The sequence below is a fragment of the Lactuca virosa genome, chromosome 5 (genome assembly GCF_052849685.1).
Source record: "Lactuca virosa cultivar CGN04683 chromosome 5, Lactuca_virosa_CGN04683_v6, whole genome shotgun sequence".
NCBI classification, from domain to species: domain Eukaryota; kingdom Viridiplantae; phylum Streptophyta; class Magnoliopsida; order Asterales; family Asteraceae; genus Lactuca; species Lactuca virosa.
Window position 1 is genome coordinate 406,998,700 of NC_136430.1, and position 20,575 is coordinate 407,019,274.

A 20,575-nucleotide genomic window follows, 5' to 3' on the forward strand; every position below is an offset into this window, starting at 1 on the left:
CGGAATCATGCATCAGCAAACAGATGTGGATAGCGACTTATCATGTCACCCTCTATTTCCCAAGTGAGATTCGGCCCATTCGAATGTTTCCATCGGACTAGCACTAAGTCGACCATCTTGCGTCGTAACTTCTTAGTCTTACGGTCAACGATTGCCTCAGGCTCTTCGATTAGCCTCTTATTCTCATTCATTCTTAACTCTGAGATTGGAATTATGTCGGGAACTTCTCCCGTGAACTTCCTCAAATAGCACACATGGAAGGTGTTATGAATTCCATCCAGTTCTTCGGGTAATTCGAGCTTGTAAGTTTGGTTCCCAATCTTCTGAAAAACTTTAAACGGTCCAATAAACCTTGGACTCAACTTTCCTCGTTTCCCAAATCTTATAAGTCCCTTCCACGGTGAGACTTTAAGCAAAACCGAATCCCCAACTTCGAAGGTCATCAGTCGTCTTTTCTTGTCAGCATAGCTCTTCTGACAATCCTGAGCTGCTAACATTCTTTCCCTAATTACTTTCAGCTTCTCAGCAGTCTCATGGACTATCTTGGGGCCCATAAACTGCTTTTACCCAGCCTCAAGCCAACAAGACGGCGTACGACACTTCTGTCCGTACAAGGCTTGATAGGGTGCCATCTTGATGCTCGAGTGGAAACTGTTATTGTAGGAAAACTCTACCAGAGGTAAGTGCTCATCCCAGTTACCTTGGAACTCCAGGGTACATGCTCTCAGCATATCTTCCGGTGTTTGAATCGTTCTTTCGCTCTGACCATCAGTCTGTGGATGGTAAGCTGTACTCAAACACAATTTCATACCCAATTCCTCTTGTAGACTTCTCCAAAACCTCGACGTGAAACGACTGTCACGATCTGATACAATCGTTAGAGGAACACCGTGAAGTCTTACTACCTCCTTCACGTAAGCATTTGCGAGCTTATCCATAGACCACCTCTCGTTGGCTGCTATGAAGTGTGCACTCTTAGTGAAACGATCCACGACCACCCAAATCATGTCGTGACCGTTCTTCGTCCTGGGCAGTTTAGTCACAAAATCCATGGTGATGTCTTCCCATTTACCCATGGGTACAGGTAAAGGTTCTAAGATCCCGTATGGTTTCTGATGTTGTGCCTTGACTCTTGCACAAGTTACACACTCGCCCACATACTTTGCAACATCGAGCTTCATCGTCGGCCACCAGTAGTAGGGTTTTAGGTCCCTATACATTTTTGTGCTTCCGGGATGAATTGAGTACATGGTCTTGTGCACTTCTTCCATCATAAGTTCTCTTATTCCTCCTGTCTTAGGTACCCAAATCCGATCTTGGAATACCTTCAGTCCTTGACTGTTTGTACCGAACACTAACGTTCTGCCCAAACGTTCTTCCTTTTGGTCATTCTTCTCTGAAGCTTCTTCTTGAGCTTTCCTGATACTTTCCACAATTGTCGAGACAACTTCTATTCGCAACGCTCTTGGCCTTTTTCTCTCAAGGTTGACTTTTCGACTGAGAGCATCAGCGACAACATTTGCTTTACCAGGGTGGTAAAGTATCTCACAGTCGTTGTCCTTGAGTAACTCCAGCCAGCGTCGTTGTCTCATATTCAATTCCTTCTGATTAAAGAGATACTGGAGACTCTTATGATCTGTGAAAAGCTTGCACTTCGTGCCATAGAGGTAATGCCTCCATATCTTCAAGGCAAAAACTACCGCTGCGAACTCCAGATCATGAGTGGGGTAGTTCTTTTCATGCTCCTTCAATTGTCGAGATGCATATGTTATCACATTTTCTCTTTGGGTCAGAACACAACCCAACCCGACTCCAGATGCGTCACTATAGACCGCGAAGTCTTCAACTCCATTGGGTAGAGAAAGAATCGGTGCTTCACATAATTTCTTCTTTAGCTTCTCGAATGCTTCTTCGTGCTTCTCACTCCATGTATAAGTAGCTCCTTTTTGGGTCAAAGCTGTCAATGGAGCAGCTATCGAAGAAAAGCCTTGGATAAATCGTCAGTAGTATCCAACTAATCCCAGAAAGCTTCGAATCTCCGTGGGACTTTTCGGTCGTTCCCACTTCATCACCGCTTCGATTTTTGCTGGGTCAACCATTATTCCTTCTTTGTTAACCACATGACCCAAGAAGTGGACTTCTCGGATCCAAAAATCACATTTGGAGAACTTTACATACAACTTCTCCTTCTTCAATACTTCTAACACTTCCTGCAAGTGTCTGCCATGCCCCTCTTGATTTTTCGAGTAAATTAGAATGTCATCTATGAACACTATCACAGATTTATCGAGGAATGGTTTACAAACCCTGTTCATCAAATCCATGAACGCTGCTGGAGCATTGGTTAGTCCAAATGACATAACCAAGAACTCGTAGTGTCCATATCTTGTTCTGAATGCAGTTTTCTCAATATCATGCTCTCTTACCTTCAGCTGATGATATCCTGACCTAAGATCGATCTTTGAGAAATAGCTCGAACCTTGCAGTTGATCGAATAGGTCATCAATCCTCAGAAATGGGTACTTGTTCTTCACCGTTGCCTTGTTCAGCTCTCTGTAGTCTATACACATTCTCATTCTTCTGTCTTTCTTCTTCACGAATAGCACCGGAGCTCCCCAGGGTGATGAACTAGGTTGAATGAAACTGTTGTCCAACAACTCCTGAAGATGCGTCATAAGCTCCCTCATCTCTATCGGTGCTAATCGGTACGGTGCCTTCGCTATCGGTGTTGTTCCTGGTAACAAGTCTATTTTGAACTCTACTTGTCTATCAGGTGGTAATCCGAGAAGATCTTCGGGAAAGACTTCCGGATAATCACACACCACTGGTATACTCTGCACCTCCTTTTTCTCCTTCTTTGCATAGATCACGAATGCCAAGTATGATGCACATCCCTTGGACAAACATTTCCTGGCTTTCATCAGGGAGATGATTCCAGAATTTACTCTGTGTTTGTCCCCGTACACCATAAATGACTTTTTTCCGGGTGGGTTCACCCTTACTATCTTCTTCCTGCAAAGAATCTCAGCATCGTTGGCGCTAAGCCAATCCATTCCCAGAACGATGTCAAAACCGTTCAACTCTATGGGCAACAACTCTTCGTTGAATTCGTTTCCATTTAGGTCGATGACGATGTTCCTAATACGATTACTAACAGGTACGAATTTGCCACTGGCAACTTCCACAATTAGGGCATTATCAAGGTTTTCTACGGGCAATGCTAGTTTCCCACCAAACTTATGTGACACAAAGGAGTAGTTTGCTCCGGAATCAAACAATATATTGGCAGGAAAACCATTTACAAGAAAGGTACCTGAAGTGACATCTGCTGCCTCCTTTGTAGCTTCGAGCGTCATCTGGAAGGTTCTTGCCTTCGTCTTTGGTGAAATGTTGGGTCTTCCTGCCTCCTTCTTCTTCGGGCAGTCCCTCAAAATGTGCCCTTCCTCGCCACACCCATAACAGACTTTCTTGGTGAGGGTGCATTCATTGGCATAGTGCCCGGTCTTTCCACACTTAAAGCAGGTGACTTCTCCGTCGCATTTTCCGGAGTGCTTCTTCTTGCACTTGTCACACCACTTTGCTTCGGCTCCTCATCCCTTCGAACCGGACTTCGAGAATTTACTTTTCTTGTTGGACCTTGAAGATCCATCGAATTTCCTTTTCTCACCAACCTCGGCCCTCTCCAGACCCCTTTCCTTCTGCTGGGTCTCCACATTCTTAGCTGCTCAAACAGCTGATTTCAAAGTGGTTGCCATCTTGATTGTCGGGCCAAAGTCGGCTGGCAGTCCATTTGCGAACTTCTCAATTTTGGAGAGTTCGGTTGGCACTAGGTATGGAAACAACTTCATCTTCTCCGTGAATGCAGTAGCGTAGTCGTCAACGCTCATTCTCCCCTTTTTCAGGTTTTGGAACTCATTGTTCAGATCAATCAGATCTATTTCTGAACAGTACTGCGCCTTCAGTTGTTCCAAGAACTCTTCCCATGACATCTTCAGGGCTTCTCCTCGCGGCATTGTATCCGCCAATAGTTTCCACCAGCTCAAGACTCCAGTTTTCAGTTGCCTAACTGCAAAGACAGTCTTCTGTTTCTCGCTACAGCTGCAGCTCTCGAACACCATCTCCATTTCGGAGATCCAATCCATAATCTCAATAGGCTTTGGGCTTCCTGAGAGACTTGGTAGCTTCGCACTCAAGAAATTCTTATACATCCGCCCATCCTTGTCGTTTCCCCTCTCCGGATCATTCCTTCATTCTCCTTGAGTCCCAGCTTGACTCACATGGCGACTATAGTTCCCTTCCTCCGATTTCTCGGGAATCAGCTCGGGTTGCTCAATGGGCATGGTAGGTTCGTCCTTATTTGCGTGCAACATCTGCCTCATTTCCTCCCTTTGTTCTGCTAACATAGCACGAATCATGGCTTGCACTCCAGCCATGGTGATTGGCTCGGGTGCAACTTCTACTACAACAGGTATTTGCTGAATCACTGGGGGTTGATTCCTATTCCCATTTGCATTCCCAGCTCCACTGCGGGTTCTTGCCATTTTGATCTATACACCGAATAAGGTGAATTTAGATCTTTATTTAGGATAGACGTTTAAATCATCCTTATCGCTCCGAAACGTTTACATGTTAGTTCTAATATCGTAGTCGTACGTTTAGAATCCTAAACACATAAGGTTTCCAGATCCGGTCGGCAACAGACCATAGATCCGAACAAATAACAGCATATCAGGCACAAAGCATTTAGCACATAAAAGCATTTTAGGCATAATTCCTAAAATAAGCTAGTGCTCACATCTCACAATCATCGCTTAGCATTCTAAGTTTAAGTCTAGAAATCCTACAAATTCCTAGTTCGCTTAAATTAATGCTCTGATACCAACTGTGACATCCCCATTTTTCACGACCAGAAAAGACCGATTTCATTTATGCTTGTTTGAAAATCAGAGTAACATTTTACATAAAAGTGTTGCGGAATTTGTTCCCAGAATAAAAATATGATAAAGATTTATCAAAGCATTTCCGTAGAAATGTATTTCATTAAAAAGACTCGGGATGTCATGTTCGATACAGATCAAAAGCATAAACAGTACAATATAAGTCTTACTACATTATTTCATATCTACAGGCCTATATCTGTAATCCCTCATCCAAAACATCACATCTATGCTCGAACGCCACTACCTGTAATACATGAAACTGAGTGGGTCAGGCTTGGGAGCCTGGTGAACACATAGGGTTTTCAACCCACAATAAATAAGTTATTTAATTTCATCAACCAACAATAACCCGATTACCCGTTCCCGTTATCCTCACTTTACGTCCCTAAACACCTATCATAAGGGACCTAGCCTAAGGATCATCATCGAGATGGACACTACTACTAAGGGGATTTCTCAGCAATAAAATGTCCTTAAGGCAACCATGAGGGGGATGGAGTACACCGGTGAACACATCTTTCACAAACACCTACAGGTTGCGAGCCTGCTAGCGTTCCACTGGACTGTCTAGAAGAGTCTGTGGTCATCATCCATACTCCGCTAGATGACAGAATAAACAACAACACCATCGATGCCTCTCATCATTTTATCACACATCGTCTATTACATCTACCCATGTTTTACCCCAACATTTTGTAGATATAAAATACATATACAGTTTAAATCATTTAAAACATGTATAAAAATCTTTCATCAGCATAGACAACAAGTATTCAGACAATATGCACACATAGCACGTAATTTATATTAAATACTTCATATCTATGTGTAATATGAAAGTGACTATGCACTCACTTGTTAGGGTGGTGACTCGATACTCGGACAACGCTTCGTTATCTCAAAACAATTTTTCCCTTGACCAAACCTAGTATCAATAACACTAAGGTTTAGTCTAACGCTAACCGCAACTACTTAATAGTCTAGCTATTATCACTATTATATAAGCGTTAAACAATACTTATATAACCCATAATAATAGCCCAAGTACTTATTATAAGTTCCTAATAACGTTACTATAATTAAATAAAAGTTATATTAAAAATAGTGTAGGCGTAGCTCACTTACAGCGGGTTTTATAGAAAATCCGGCTTCGCTTGGAGCAGCGTTTCCGAACCGAAAGACCCTTTTTCTCGGGACTCCGGGAGCCTCGGGGCTTCCTTCGGGTGCTAGGGGGGTTCCCAAGGGTTTAGGGGGGTTGGAATGGGTTAGAGAGAGAAAGAAGTTAGAGAGAGAAGTAGACATGTGCAAGAAATCCGGCTGCCTTCGCACCCTTTATATAGGGTCTGATCCTCGGACTACGCTGGGCGTAGCCATCGGTTACGCTGGGCGTAACTTCAGATAAGGGTGCCAGCTAGTCTCCGTACGAGACACGTGGTGCGAAGGGGCTGAGGCGACGCGGCTTCTCTCGGACCATAGAAAGCAGCCGTACGCGAGGCGTACTTCTTTCCGACGCGGGGCGTAATGCAAAGGGTGGCGTGTCGCAGTCTGAAGCGGGCTCATCGAACGGTTGTGGTTTGGCCACGTCATCATTTCATGCATCAGCTTCGCAAATTGCACACTTAACTTCTAAAAATCATAACTTTCGTATACGAGCTCCGTTTTCAATGTTCTTTATATCCACGCGTAGGCGGGAACGTACTCTACAACTTTCGTTTAGACTCCATCGGCTAATTTTGATTTATTTTAAATTTATATTTTTAACAGGCCGGGACATGATTGGTCTGTTAAAAATTCATAACTTCTTCATCCGACGTCCGTTTTCGTCTGTCTTTTTATCGTTCCGCTACTATTAACGAGATCTTCGATTCTCATTTAGGTTGTGTCGGCTAGAAATCGCTCGATCTAATATTCGAACTTCGGGTTGTATACTGCTGAGCCGAATCTTCGAAAAATCATAACTTCCTCATACGAAGTCAGATTTGGGTGTTATTTTTATGGACGCTCTCGGTTTAACGTTTTCTACGACTTTCGTTTAGATCGCTAAGGCTAAAGGTCGCTCTATCGTAAATTCACTATTTACGCTTCCCGGTGCCGTGCCGGTTCGACGGGTCATAACTTCTTCGTTATAACTCGGATTTCGGCGTTCTTTATATCCCCAGAATCCTTGTTTCGACCACTACAACTTTATGTAGGGATATCGGGTTTATATCACACTTTAATTTTGACGCTTATTTTTATTCTTTATTTATTACACATTTATAAATAAGTAATAAGCATATAAAGGCACATAATTCACATAATACTCAAATATTTCATCTTTATTATTTCAAAAGAGTTACAATAGTTGACCTAGACTATTACATCATCTACTACTGCTTAGCCCTTAAACACGGGCGTTACAGCAAGTAAGTTGGATCTTCTACTCCAGTGACGTGTATGAGGATATCAGTGGATTCTCCACTGGTGAATTTGATCAGGGAAGCTCAGGCTGAGGGTATGCGATAGGAGAATTGGAAGCTTGAGAGGATTAGGGGCGAGAACACCGGTTTGTGCAGGATAGTCGGGAATTATTGACCCGTTGCGGTCGGGTCTAGGTTCCGATGTCTGGTGGGGTCAGACAGATTGTTCTGGAGGAGGCTCATAAGTCCCGCTTCTCTATTCATCCGGGGGCCACCAAGATGTACCGGGATTTGCGATTGAGTTATTGGTGGTCGTGCATGAAGCGAGAAATCGCTTGGTATGTGGAGAGGTGTCTGACCTGCAGGATCGTCAAGGCCGAGCACCAGAGGCCGCATGGAAAGTTGCAGCCTCTATAGATTCCCATGTGGAAATGGGAGCAGATCACGATGGATTTTATCACCAAGCTGCCGAGAACGACGAAGAGGTATGATGCGGGAGCATTACCCCGAGTTATTTACCGTGACAGCATCGGAGGGGATCCAAGTGGACGTGAGAGTCGGAGGCAGAGATGCGGGAGCATTACCCCGAGTTATTTACCGCATCAGACTTCGAGGACGAAGTCTAGTTTAAGTGGGGCATAATTGTAACACCCCGACTCCCATGTATAAATTTTAAAAGCTTAAAGTCATATTCTTGGACCTACTCGACGAGTTGGTTGCCCCCAACTCGTCGTGTAGAAGCGGATCAGGCCGCATGATTTATGAGGTCTACTCGACGAGTTGGAGGACCCCGACGCGACGAGTAGGAGCTGGAAAATGAAACCCTAATTTTTAGGGTTTGCACCCTATATAAAGGACTTAATCCGCCTCTTGTGGCCTCCCTTACCATTTCATTACCCAAAGAAGAAACCCTAGTCGTTATTTGTTGTTCCTTTGTGCCTGTGAGACTAAAAGAGTGCTTTTGGTGCATTTTGTTGAAGAAGTTTGAAGGTTGAGAAGCTTGGAACGGGAAGGTTCTTGTAGATCCGACATCTACAACGTTTGGGCATCCATTTGAAGGTAACAAGTTGTTGCATTGATCATTCTAGCATTAGATCCCCCTTTTCTTGGGTTTAAGGCCATTTTTAGTATATTTGTGGAGCATTTCGGGTGCTGGGTAAGATATGGAGTTGTAACTTCAGATCTGGACTCCCCTAAGTCCCTATAGTCATAAAGTCATAGAATTTAGAAAGTTTTGGCCCTTCTCCTTGGCTTAAACGTCTCTCTTAGTTTGGTTTTGGCAACTAGGACCTTGCATGTATGTAAAGTTTGCAACTTTACGTGGAAACCTTGGCCTAGGAGGTTAGATCTGCAATCTGGAGCTTTGGGGTAGCTTAAAAACGTCTGGATGAGAAACGGACTGAAGGGACTCGACGAGTCGGGTGAATATTGCCTGTATTGGTTCTACATGAACTCGACGAGTCAGTAAGAAGACTCGATGAGTTAGTTAGGGTTTTTCCCGACATTTGGACATCGCATGGACTCGACGAGTTGCCTGGAAACTCGGCGAGTCAACTAGGGTTTTCGCGATTTCTCGAGTTCTGGAAGAACTCGACGAGTCAGTGGGCTACACTCGACGAGTTGGGTCAACATGGACTGTTGACCTTGACCGTTGACTTTGACTTTGACCAAGGGTTGACCGGTTTGACTTCTGAGGGTATTTTAGAATTTATGGAAATGGATCATTGGTGGATGTAAGTGTTTGAGTTGGAGCTGTATTTGGAGGAGTTGACTTTATCATCCCGAGCTACTTGTGAGGTGAGCTGTCCTCACTATACTAACAGGGTCGAAGGCACTAATGCCAACCATTTTTGGATTTGTATTCGGGTTTATTGCATGATATGCTTATTGATTTACATCCTGGCAGTTAGGATGGTGATATGCTTAGTGATCTGGTTAGGTCGGTATCCTGGTATATAGGATAATGCTATGTTAGTGACCAGTTAGGTCGGTATCCTGGTTATAGGATGTTGCTATGATTAGTGATATGTTAGATCGGTTTGACTGTTATATACATGCTAGCGTATGATATTTATGTGCACATGATTGTTTGATTGGGGTTGGGTTGAGGCGGACCTGCTTTGTGCTGAAGGCCAACATACCCAGGGCGGACCGGATAGACTGTAGACCCGGGAGGGCATATTAGTCAGGCCGAAGGCCCGAAGAGCGGTCCGGATAGGCTGAAGGCCCTGAGAGGCGGTCCAAACGTGCCGAAGGCTCGAAGAGCGGTCCAGATAGAATGGTGACCTGCGAGGCGGTCCAGTCATGCTGATGGCTCATTATGCATGCTGTTTGTTTATATGATATGATTATGGTCGTATGACGTTGGTATTTTGGGGGAACTCACAAAGCTTCGGACTTATAGTTGTTGATTTTGTTTCAGGTACTTCTGATGATCGCGGGAAGGCGAATGTGTGATCGTACACCTCCTTATGTTTTCATGATTTGATTATGGGATACTCTGACACTAAAATATTTTGAAAACAAATTTTGTAATAATTATTGGTTTTGAATGTTTTAAAAAGTTTAAATTTGGCATTATTTTTATTGGTGTTACATTTACCGTTTTGTTTTAAACATTAGTTTTAGGCTCTCATGTCAGTAAATGCATAAACACTCAACATGCTGAAGTTGTTTGTAAAGATTAATGCAGGATTGTCCATGTAATTAAGAGAAAACTAATGAGCCCCACCTTTTAGTTTCATATCAAACTGCTATCTAATGCATGTGAATTTTCCATTACTTAATGTGTAAGTTATTTTTAAGTCTAAGTACTATAAATTCAACATACTTTCATTCATTTGTGTTTTATGGCATCCTACTTTCATTTTTTTTATTACAATATTGTTCTTACAACTTTTGTTATTAAGATATTTGTGCTTTTACCCAATTATAACATTGTTTTTTTAGCTATTTTCTTATTAAGACATGTAACGCCCGTAGATCCGGGCTAGTCAATTTAGAAATAATAGGGGTCGAAAACGACTTTTCGACAAAAGATTATTTAGAATAAATAATCTTAACCGAGTTGTAGAATATGTCTCAAGGGTTCCGTACATATAAAGAACGCCGAAATCCGAGTTATAACGAAGAAGTTATGGCTCGTCGAAGTTTTTCGGCAAAACGGGCATGACACCGGGAGACGTAAATAGTGAATTTACGATAGATGACTTTTTAGCCTTAGTGATCTAAACAAAAGTTGTAGTATACGTTAAACCGAGAACACACAAAAAAAGAACGCCCAAATCTGACTTCGTATGAGGAAGTTATGATTTTTCTAAGATTTGGCATAGCAGTGCACAGCCCGAAACTCGAATTTTAGTTCGAGCGGTTTTTGGCCTAAGCAACCTAAATGAGAGTTGAAGATCTCATTAATAGGAACTCAACGATAAAAAGACAGACGAAAACGGAGTCCGTATGAAGGAGTTACGAATTCTTCGTGGTCATTTAACAGTCTAATCTCCTCCTACTGTTAAATTTAAGATCGGTCAAGAATTAGCCGATGGAGTCTAAATGAAAGTTGTAGATCTTGTTTTTACCTACGCGTGGATATAAAGAACGTTGAAAACGGAGCTCGTATGCGAAAGTTACGGGGTTTAGAAGTCGGCAGGGTGTTGTGCGAAATCGGGTGACGTGGCTGAATATGGGCCAAGGCTTTCTCCCCAAGGCAAGCCACCAGGTGGTGACACATGGCCATGGACTCAAAGAGTAGGACCTCCTACTCGACGAGTAGAGCAGGATTCCGGCCTATAAATAGAGGTGTCGGGTTCCCTCATTCTTCACACCATCCCAACTTCACTTTCTCTCTCTATACTCTCTCTCCAGCCTCCCTTAAGCCCCCTAAAGTCTAGGTAAACCCCCTAGCACCCGAAGGAAGCCCCGAGGCTCCCGGAATCCCGATAAAAGGAGCCTTTCGGCTCGGGAATGCTGCTCCGGCGAAACCCGGTTTTGCGAAAAACCCGTTGTAAGTGAGCTATGCCTACCCTATCTTTAGTATAGCTTATGTTTTAATATAGTAACATTATTAGGACCTTAAAATAATTATTTGGGCTATTATTATGAGTTATATAAGAGTTTTGCTTAACGCTTATATAATAGTAATAATAGCTAGACTATTAATTAGTCGCGGTTAACGTTAGACTAAACTCTAGTGGTAATAATACTAGGTTTTGTCCGAGGGAAATTGTTTTAAGATTAACGAAGCGCTGTCCGAGTACTGAGTGACCACCTTATCAGGTGAGTGCATAGTCACTTTCATCTTACACATAGATATGAAGTATTTAATATAAATTACGTGCTATGTGTGAATATTATCTGTATACTTGCTATCTATGATGGATGAACAATTGTATACATGTTTTAAATGATTTAAACTGTATATATATTTTATATCTACATAATATGTTGGGTAAAACATGGGTAGATGAAATATAAGTTGGATGATGAGTTGAGAGGTGATATAGACCATGAGGTAAGGGTGAGAGGTGGACGATATGAGAAGCCTTGTTCCTAAATGCTGGCCCCGTCATCTAGCAGAGTATGGATGACAACCACAGACTATTCTAGACAGTCCAGTGGAACACTAGCAGGCTTGCAACCTGTAGGTGTTGTGAACAATGTGTTCACCGGTGTACTCTAAAAACCCATTGACATGTATTGCGAGTGGACCCTCGAAAACGATACTGTCAATAAACGAGATAACCCTCGGCAACTATGAAGTTAGCGCCTGTTGAGTAAACCCCGGCGACTATGGAGTTAGCGCCTGTTGAGCAAACCTTGGTAACTATGGATTTAGTGCCCGTTGAGAAAACCTTGGCAACGATGGATTTCGTGCCGATTCCTTAGGATAATTCTTAGGAATAAATGAACGAGGAATAACTGATTCTTAGGGTAGATCCTTAAGAGTAAAAAAGATAATGGGGATGGGTAATTGGGTTGATTGTCTGATGTTTAAACATAATAACTATATTATTGTGAGTTGAAAACCCTATGTACTCACCAGGTTTCCCAACCTGACCGACTCAGTTTATTTGAATCACAGGTGTCGATATGAAGTTACATCACACTGAGAGATTAAGGATATATAAATCACTAGTGAAAATGAATGTAAGTTCTGTTTATGCTTATGTTTCTGTATTGACGATGACATCCCAATGTTTTAAAACGAATAAAATACATTTCTTCGGAAATGCCTTGATAACGTATTTATCATGTTTTTCTGGGAATAAATTCCGCAACATTTTTATTAAAAAGGGTATTCTGATTTTTATAAAGCATAAACAAAATCGGTCTTTTCTGGCCGTGAAAATGGGGATGTCACAGGACATTATAGTTATTGTACTTTCATCCTTGTTTTAGGGCATTATGCCTCGAACATTCTATCCAATTATAACATTGTACTTCCATTTTTTTTTGTTAAAATACTTGTATAGATAATTTTGTTTTACTATTCGTACTTATACGAATATCAATGCTTCTGTAACAATATATGAAAGATTTATCTATCTTTTTAGAGCAATATTACAATTTTGGTCCTTATTTGAGATTTATAACATTTTTTTAATCCTTGTTCCAAGTAAAATGATACAGTAATATTTTTAGGACTAAAATTGCAAAAATCAACTATACGGAACAATACCTGAAATGTTACACAGACGTCAAATAAGGACCTAAATTTACAAATTAGCTATAATAAGGAAATAATTGAATGACATTAATTATTGGATAATGATATATGAGCAGTTGGGGAAATGAAGATGACCAGTGGGATGTGTTGGGGTTGGAAAATTCTTTTATTCAACACAAAAATAGAATTACAATAGGAGGAGCAACTCTCACACTCAACTATTACAAAAAACCAACCCTCTCATTAACACTCTCACTCAAAGTGTTATACTATCTGTTTCTCTGTGTTTTGGGATGCATACAACTGAAGAATGAAGTCTCTATTTATAGTCCTGGCAGCCACCATTTTGCCTTCATTAACTGTGATCATCATAGGGTTGGAAGACTTTGCCACCCTAGGTTTCATTTTGTCAACAAAGTTGGCTACTGTAGCTTTGAAGGCTGGAACACAACAAAGCTCCCCCTCCAGTCTCCATCCAACAATCCTCATCCCAACTATATCAGCACATAGTTTGTGTTTCTCTTGTGTCACCGCCTTTGTCCACATGTCTGCAGGATTGTTGTTGGTGTTGATCTTTAACAACTTTAATTATCGTCCCTCAATTGCTTCTTTAAGCTAATGATAACGGATATCAATATGTTTTGTGCGGGAATGGTACATCGAGTTCTTACTCAGGTCTATAACTCTCTGACTATCGCAATGAATGATGTACTCTTCTTGTGGAAAGCCTAATTCTTGAAGAAACTGTTTCATCCATATAAGCTCCTTCCCAACTTCAACGACAACAATATCTTTGGCTTCTGTTGTTGACAGTGCGACACACTTTTGTAACTTAGATTGCCACGAGATAACTCTCCATGCCAAAGTGAAAATGTAACTTGATGTATATTTCCTATTATCAAGAGCTCCTGCCATATCGACATCTGTATAACCTTCCATGATTGGCTTTGCTCCCCCGTAGCACGTAGCATAAACATAGTTTCGAACTACCCTTCAAGTATCGAAGTATCCATTTGACTGCTTCCCAATGTTGTTTTCCTGGATTAGCTAGATATCTACTCACAACACCGACAACATGAGCAATACCTGGTCTTGTAGACACCATTGCATACATAAGACCTCCTACGGTTGAGGAATAAGGGACTGCTTTCATTTATTCTTTTTATTTCTCAAAAGAGGGACAATTTCTCTTACTCAACTTGAAGTGATTAGCCAAGGGTGTTTCCAACGGGCTTGGCATTTTCCATGTTGAACCTTTTGATCACACGTTAAACATACTCCTCCTGTGATAAGAACAATTTTCTTGATTTTCTATCACGGATAATTTTCATGCCCAATATCTGTTGTGCCGGGCCTAAGTCTTTCATATCAAAGAACTTAGACAGATCCTTCTTCAAGTTGTCGATCATCGTTGCATCTTGACCCACTATCAACATATCATCCACATAGAGCAAAAGGATGACAAATTTCCCATCTGGAAACTTCTTCAGATAGACACAATGGTCTACAACGGTTCTCTTGTACTCATGATTCATCATAAATGAATCAAACTTCTTGTACCACTGCCTTGGGGCTTGCTTAAGACCATAAAGGCTCTTCTTTAATTTGCAGACGAGATGCTCTTTCTTTGGGACTTTAAATCCATCGGGCTGCTCCATGTATATTTCTTCATCCAAATCACCATGAAGAAAGGGTGTTTTCACATCCATCTGCTCAAGTTCAAGATCTAGACTGGCAACTAATCTGAGTACAATTCAAATAGACATCATCTTCACAACAGGCGAAAAAATTGCATCAAAGTCGATTCCTTCTTTTTGTTGGAAACCTTTGACAACGAGTCTCGCCTTATACTTCATAGTATTTCCCTTGCCATCTTACTTCAACTTGAAACCCACTTGTTTTTCAAGGCTTTCTTTCCTTTGGGGAGTTTAACCAACTCATATGTTTGATTCTCCTGCAAAGAATTCATTTCTTCTTCCATGACCTTCTTCCAATTTGTTTTGTCAATATGAGATTGAGCTTCTTGAAAGCTCTCTGACTCCCCCTCGCTGGTAAGAAGAATGTAGTTTGAAGTCGGATATCTTCTTGACGGAGCACGGACTCGTTCGGATCGTCGAAATTAAGTTCCTTCATTTGCAACTTCTTACAGTGGATATGAATTATCCAGGGGTGGAAGCTCCCCCTGCTCAACACCTTCTTGATCTACATCATCGACTTCTTCATCCTTTTCTTCAGCGGAAACATCTTCTATATTTTCAGAGTTTATTTCTGAAACTTTGGAGCTTGGTTGCTCGCTAATCGATGCCTTGAAATCGTAATATTGGTTTTCATAGAAAACCACATCTCTGCTTCGAATAACCTTCTTTAGTTCTGGGTCCCATAACCTATACCCGAAATCTTCATCTCCATATCTAATAAAGATGCATGGACTGGATTTGAGGTCCAACTTCTTCCGCAATTCACTTGTTACATGTGCAAACGTCTTGCACCCAAATACTCTCAAGTGAGAATATGATATGTCTTTACCCGTCTATATCTTCTTCGGAACTTGAAAATTCAGTTGAACGGAAGGTGACCTATTTATTAGATAGCAAGCTGTCAATACATCTTCACCCCAAAATGGCTTTGGGAGTTTAGTCATGCTGAGCATGCATCAAACTTTCTCAACAATAGTGCGATTCATCCGTTCTGTTGCACCATTGTGTTGCGGGGTTCGTGGGACAGTCTTTTCATGTCTGATACCATGTTTCGTGCAGTTATTAGAGAACTCACGGGAATAGTACTCGCCTCCATTATCTGATCGGAGACGTTTCAACTGCTTGCCTGTTTGTCTTTCCGCCATTGCATGAAAAGCTTTGAAGTGGTCTAATACTTGGTCCTTTGTCCTCAAACAGTATGCCCATAACTTTCGTGATGCATCGTCAATGAATGTCACAAAATACCGGCTTCCACTAAGACATTCTTCCTCAATGGGTCCACATACATCGGAGTGGACAAGGCTGAGAAACTCAGAACGGTTCTTTCTTGTAGAGCTAAAGGAAACTCTGTGTTGTTTCCCAAATAGGCAGTATTCACAAGGATCCAGGGCAACATCTTTTTACATTGAAATGGACTCCTTCTTTGCAAGAGTCGTCAATCCCTTCTCGCTCATGTGGCCTAATCTTCTATGCCACAAGTTTGGTGATGTCTATTCTTCAACAACATTGAGACTTGGTTGAAGTAGCTTTGTATGGCTTTTATAAAGAGTACCATCAAGTTGTCCCCTTGTAACAACCATAGCACCTTTTAACAACTTCCAGGTGCCATTTTTGAATTGATTATCATATCCTTGGACGTCAAGAGCTCTAACTGAGATAAGATTCATTCTCAGCTCTGGGACATGTCGAACATCTTTCAGAACCAATGTACATCCAACATTGGTCTTTAAATGCACATCACCAATACCAGCAATGCTTGAGAAACCGGTGCTTCCCATCTTCACGGTACCATGGTCTCCGGGTTTATAAGTAGTGAATAAATCCCGGTTTGGAGTCGAATGATATGACACAACGCTATCAATCACCCACTCATCATCATGAGTTCCAACATGTAGGCATGCTTCCTCCTCGTATGTAACAAGGGGAACGTCTTGTGTTATGGTGACCATGATTTCACCATTCTCCCTACTTGAATTTTGGCTTGTCTCAGGCTGCTCTCGTAAAAGCCTTCGACAATCACTCCTTTTGTGGTCATAATAATTACAGTGATTGCAATAGCCTTCGAACCATGTATTTGAAGATTTACCTCGCTCTCGCGATTTCCCCCGGTCCCGTGATTTCCCTCGATCTTGGGATCTTCCTCTACTCTGACCATGTCTTCCTCTACTTCGACCTCGAACTCTACCTCCAGTTCTGCCTCAACCTCTTTCTTTGTTTTTTGACACGAGGGCAAAATACTGGTCTGTACCAGCTTCTTTCCTTCTTTGAGAACCCAATTAACAACACTGAGCTGATTTACGAGATCCTGGAACTGACTCGTATGCTCGGTTATGGACGTACCACTTCGTAACTTGTGGTTTACAAGGTGCCTCATCAGCAAGGTCTTGTTGCGTGCCGTCTTTTCCTGATACATATTCTCGAGCTTTTCCCAAAGTTTGTACGCGTCTGTCTCTTGAGAGACATGATGAAAAACACCGTGGTCGATCCGTTGTTGAATTTGTGCCACCGTTTTCTTGTTTATTCTCGTCCAAACTTCGTATGTCTTTGTGTCAGGTTTGACGCCTTGCTTTTCTATAGGCTCTGCTAAATCTTTCAGATTAAGCAAATCTTCCATCCTTGGTTTCCACATGTTGTAATTTGTGGGTGTAAGTGGAACCATCGTAATCGTACTTGTAGATTCCATCGAAAATAATTACAAATTTATTTTACAAATATTTCGAGGAAAAATTTGATAAAACCGAGCTCTCAGTTGGATTCGGGAGAGTCAAAAATGGTGGGGTAGAATTTTCCGGGGTCAAAATATACTTTCTTGAAAAGTTATGTGCAAATTTGTAACTTTTCAGAACTATAGCGGCTAAACTGTAATTTTCGGAACTTATAGGGGCCAATCTGAAAGGTTTCTGTGAACCAGGGACCTTTCTGAAACTTTTCAGAAGTCCATGGACCAAAACAATTATTTTCAAAACAACAGGGACCAAAACAATTACTGAATGACATTAATTATTGGATAATGATATATGAGCAGTTGGGGAAATGAAGATGACCAATGGGATGTCCTTCAAAACATAACATAGATAGACGTTTACATAAAACATAACATAATGCTTCAAAACTATCACTTTCAAAGCTTTTTACAAATTATGTGGACATATTACACACATGAACCATTTTAAGCAAACAAAACTTGAAAAAAAAATCTGAAAATAAACAACACATACAATCATTTTTATGTGAACAAATTACAAACCTATGACAGATTACTATATGGACAGATTACAGACATGAACAATTTTATGAAAACAAAACCTGGAAAAAACCAAAATGTGAAAATAAATATATACAATTACATTTTATGTGGACATTGGGCTTATTACAAACCTCTGAATTACTCTATGGGCACATCAGCACATAACTTGAGCATATCAAAACATTTTTTCACATATCAACATTGCATATGAATCACATAAACTCATGAACAGGAACATGTTACAAAAAACTTAAAATTAGACATGGGAGTGTTTGGAATTTCAAAAATCAAAACTTATCTGATGGATGTGTCGTCGCCGGTAGAGTAAACTGCATTCGAATTTTTTGGTTTTGGTCCAAAAGGAAAATATTTTTCATATTTTGGTTTATATTTCAGTGTTTCATGAAGAAAGTAGAGAATAAAATGGTAAAATTGATATTTTTATAAATTTTATGGATGACCTGTCAACTTAGGGACAAAATACACAGATTCATTTTTGAACAAAATCCGTAAAAAACACCTAAGCCCATTAGCTAAAAAATTAGTTTGTTCAAATGGACATTTTGTTACGGAAACCGAATAAAATATTGGTTATTTCTTATATAAATTCAACATATAATCTTTCTTTTCTTCTATATTTAAACAAACTATGGGGTTGTTTGATGTAGGGTCTAACTGGGTCCAAAAAAAAGGACTGGGTCCAAAAAAAGCCAATTGAGATGTTTGATAAGGATTAAAAAAATAAAGGACTCGGTCCAAGTTTTTCATCAGTTTCGGTCCTTTCTTTGCAATCCACGGACTGGGAACAAAAACGATGACTTCCCATTTTGCCCTGTTATTTTTTGTATGCCTCCACTGAAGAAATAGAGAAACCGAAGGCAGCTCTGAAGTCGTTCACTTCCACCGTTCACTTCGAGTCAATTTCTTCCCCCGACGAAGCAACCGGAGCGGCCTACTTCCGACGACGAGGTATCTGTTTCTTCCCATCTTGTTGATTTTATTGGTATAGATTTTTTCTGTATAACACCCTATTGGTATCGATTTTTTTCTGAGTTTTTGCAGATCTATTTATGAGTTTTTTTGAGATTTTTGATTGGCTAGTTGTTGCTGTGATTTTATTCCTGTTTTGCTGGGATTTTCAATTGAGTTTTTATTCCTCTTTTGTTTAATTTTTTTTTTTTTTTTTGTAGATTCTATGTGCCTTTATGTAATTTTGTTATAGAAGTAATGCAAATGGTGTAGCCACGAATTGCTGTTAGAGTGACATTAAAGAATTTTTGGAAGCGTGATCTCTGCATTGAAGCCCCTGCAACCAGCAAAGGCTAATTAATAATATATTGTGGTTTTTTGTAGTTTTCAATCGGTAAGAAGATGAAGACAATCAAAAGATATGTTGATTTTTTTCTTTTTATCTTCATGTTTTTTAGAGTATTGCATAAATGAAGTTAATTAATAATATATTGTGGTTTGAGATTATTGCATAAATGTATTATTATAAAAAAATGTCGTCGAGGGTAATATAGTCGTTTTGCTCGATCAGTCAGATGCAAAATCAAACAACAAGATTCAGTCTGAAGTTAACTCGATCAGAACTTCTAACCCAGTCAGCTTCTAATCCAGTCAGCTTTAACCCAGTCAGCAACTATCAAACGACCCCTATGTCATTTGAGAATTGAGATCTTAAAATGTTTTGCTTAACCGAAAAGGGTCAAATGACCAATCCCGACAATAAGGTGCTGTTTGTTTTTTGGAAAAAACCTCTTCAGACCTCTTATTGTTGCGCGGCGCAGCACACACGCAACACTTTTCATTTCGCAGCTGTTTGTTTTTCAGAAGTTTTCGGATTAAAAACCTTTGCGCGTGTTCTTCTTGGCGCAACACTTGTTTTGCCTCTTCATACTTCTTCTTCGTCTTCTTCTTTTTTTGCTAAAATATTGATTATATATTGCTGAAATCTTATTTCATATTTTTTTTTCGTTTTTTTTGTTCTTGTAGAAAAATTTTTTCTTTTTTTTATATTGAATAATAATAATTTGTTGATGAAATATCATTATTTTATGTTAAAATATCTTTATTTTTTTGTTAAAATATCATTATTTTTTTGCTGAAATATAATAATTTTTTGCCGAAATGTCATACATTATTAAATTTTCGGTATTAAAAAACTATTTTCGGATTATAAAATCAGTTTATTTTAATTTTTTAATATCTGCAGCAGCATGCAAATGTTAAAAAAACAAACACGCTTCTTATTACAGTCTGCAGCCGTTTGGTCCACCTCTTCTACTGCAGAGGGTTGCAGAGGTGGTCCGCAGACTTTATAGATTTTTGCTTCAAAAAAAAAACAAACAGCACCTAAGACATAAGTTCAAATAATGGATTTTGACTATAAAAATCCAAAATTGAGAGAATAAAGATCAAAATTGTATCTAATTATGTTATGTATATACACATGTATGGCCAGCAAATATAAACTAAAAGTCAAAAACACCCATAAAATGAAGATATGTCAAGAAAGGTCCATGAAAATACACCTAAAACTCTAGCCTTCCATCATTGATCATCTTCACTCCTCATCCTAGTTCATAGTAAATAGGTTGGAGAACGATTTCATCATAAAAACACAC

At 40.2% G+C, this 20,575-nt stretch overlaps 1 long non-coding RNA gene across 1 annotated transcript; it reads left to right on the forward strand.

Annotated features, from left to right (window-relative positions):
- The first annotated feature begins 18,675 nt into the window (after positions 1 to 18,675).
- Positions 18,676 to 19,406, forward strand: LOC145117180 (uncharacterized). The gene is made up of 2 exons (XR_013712538.1): positions 18,676 to 18,917; positions 19,139 to 19,406. It is a non-coding gene; the product is annotated as an uncharacterized LOC145117180 (long non-coding RNA).
- The last annotated feature ends 1,169 nt before the right edge of the window (positions 19,407 to 20,575 follow it).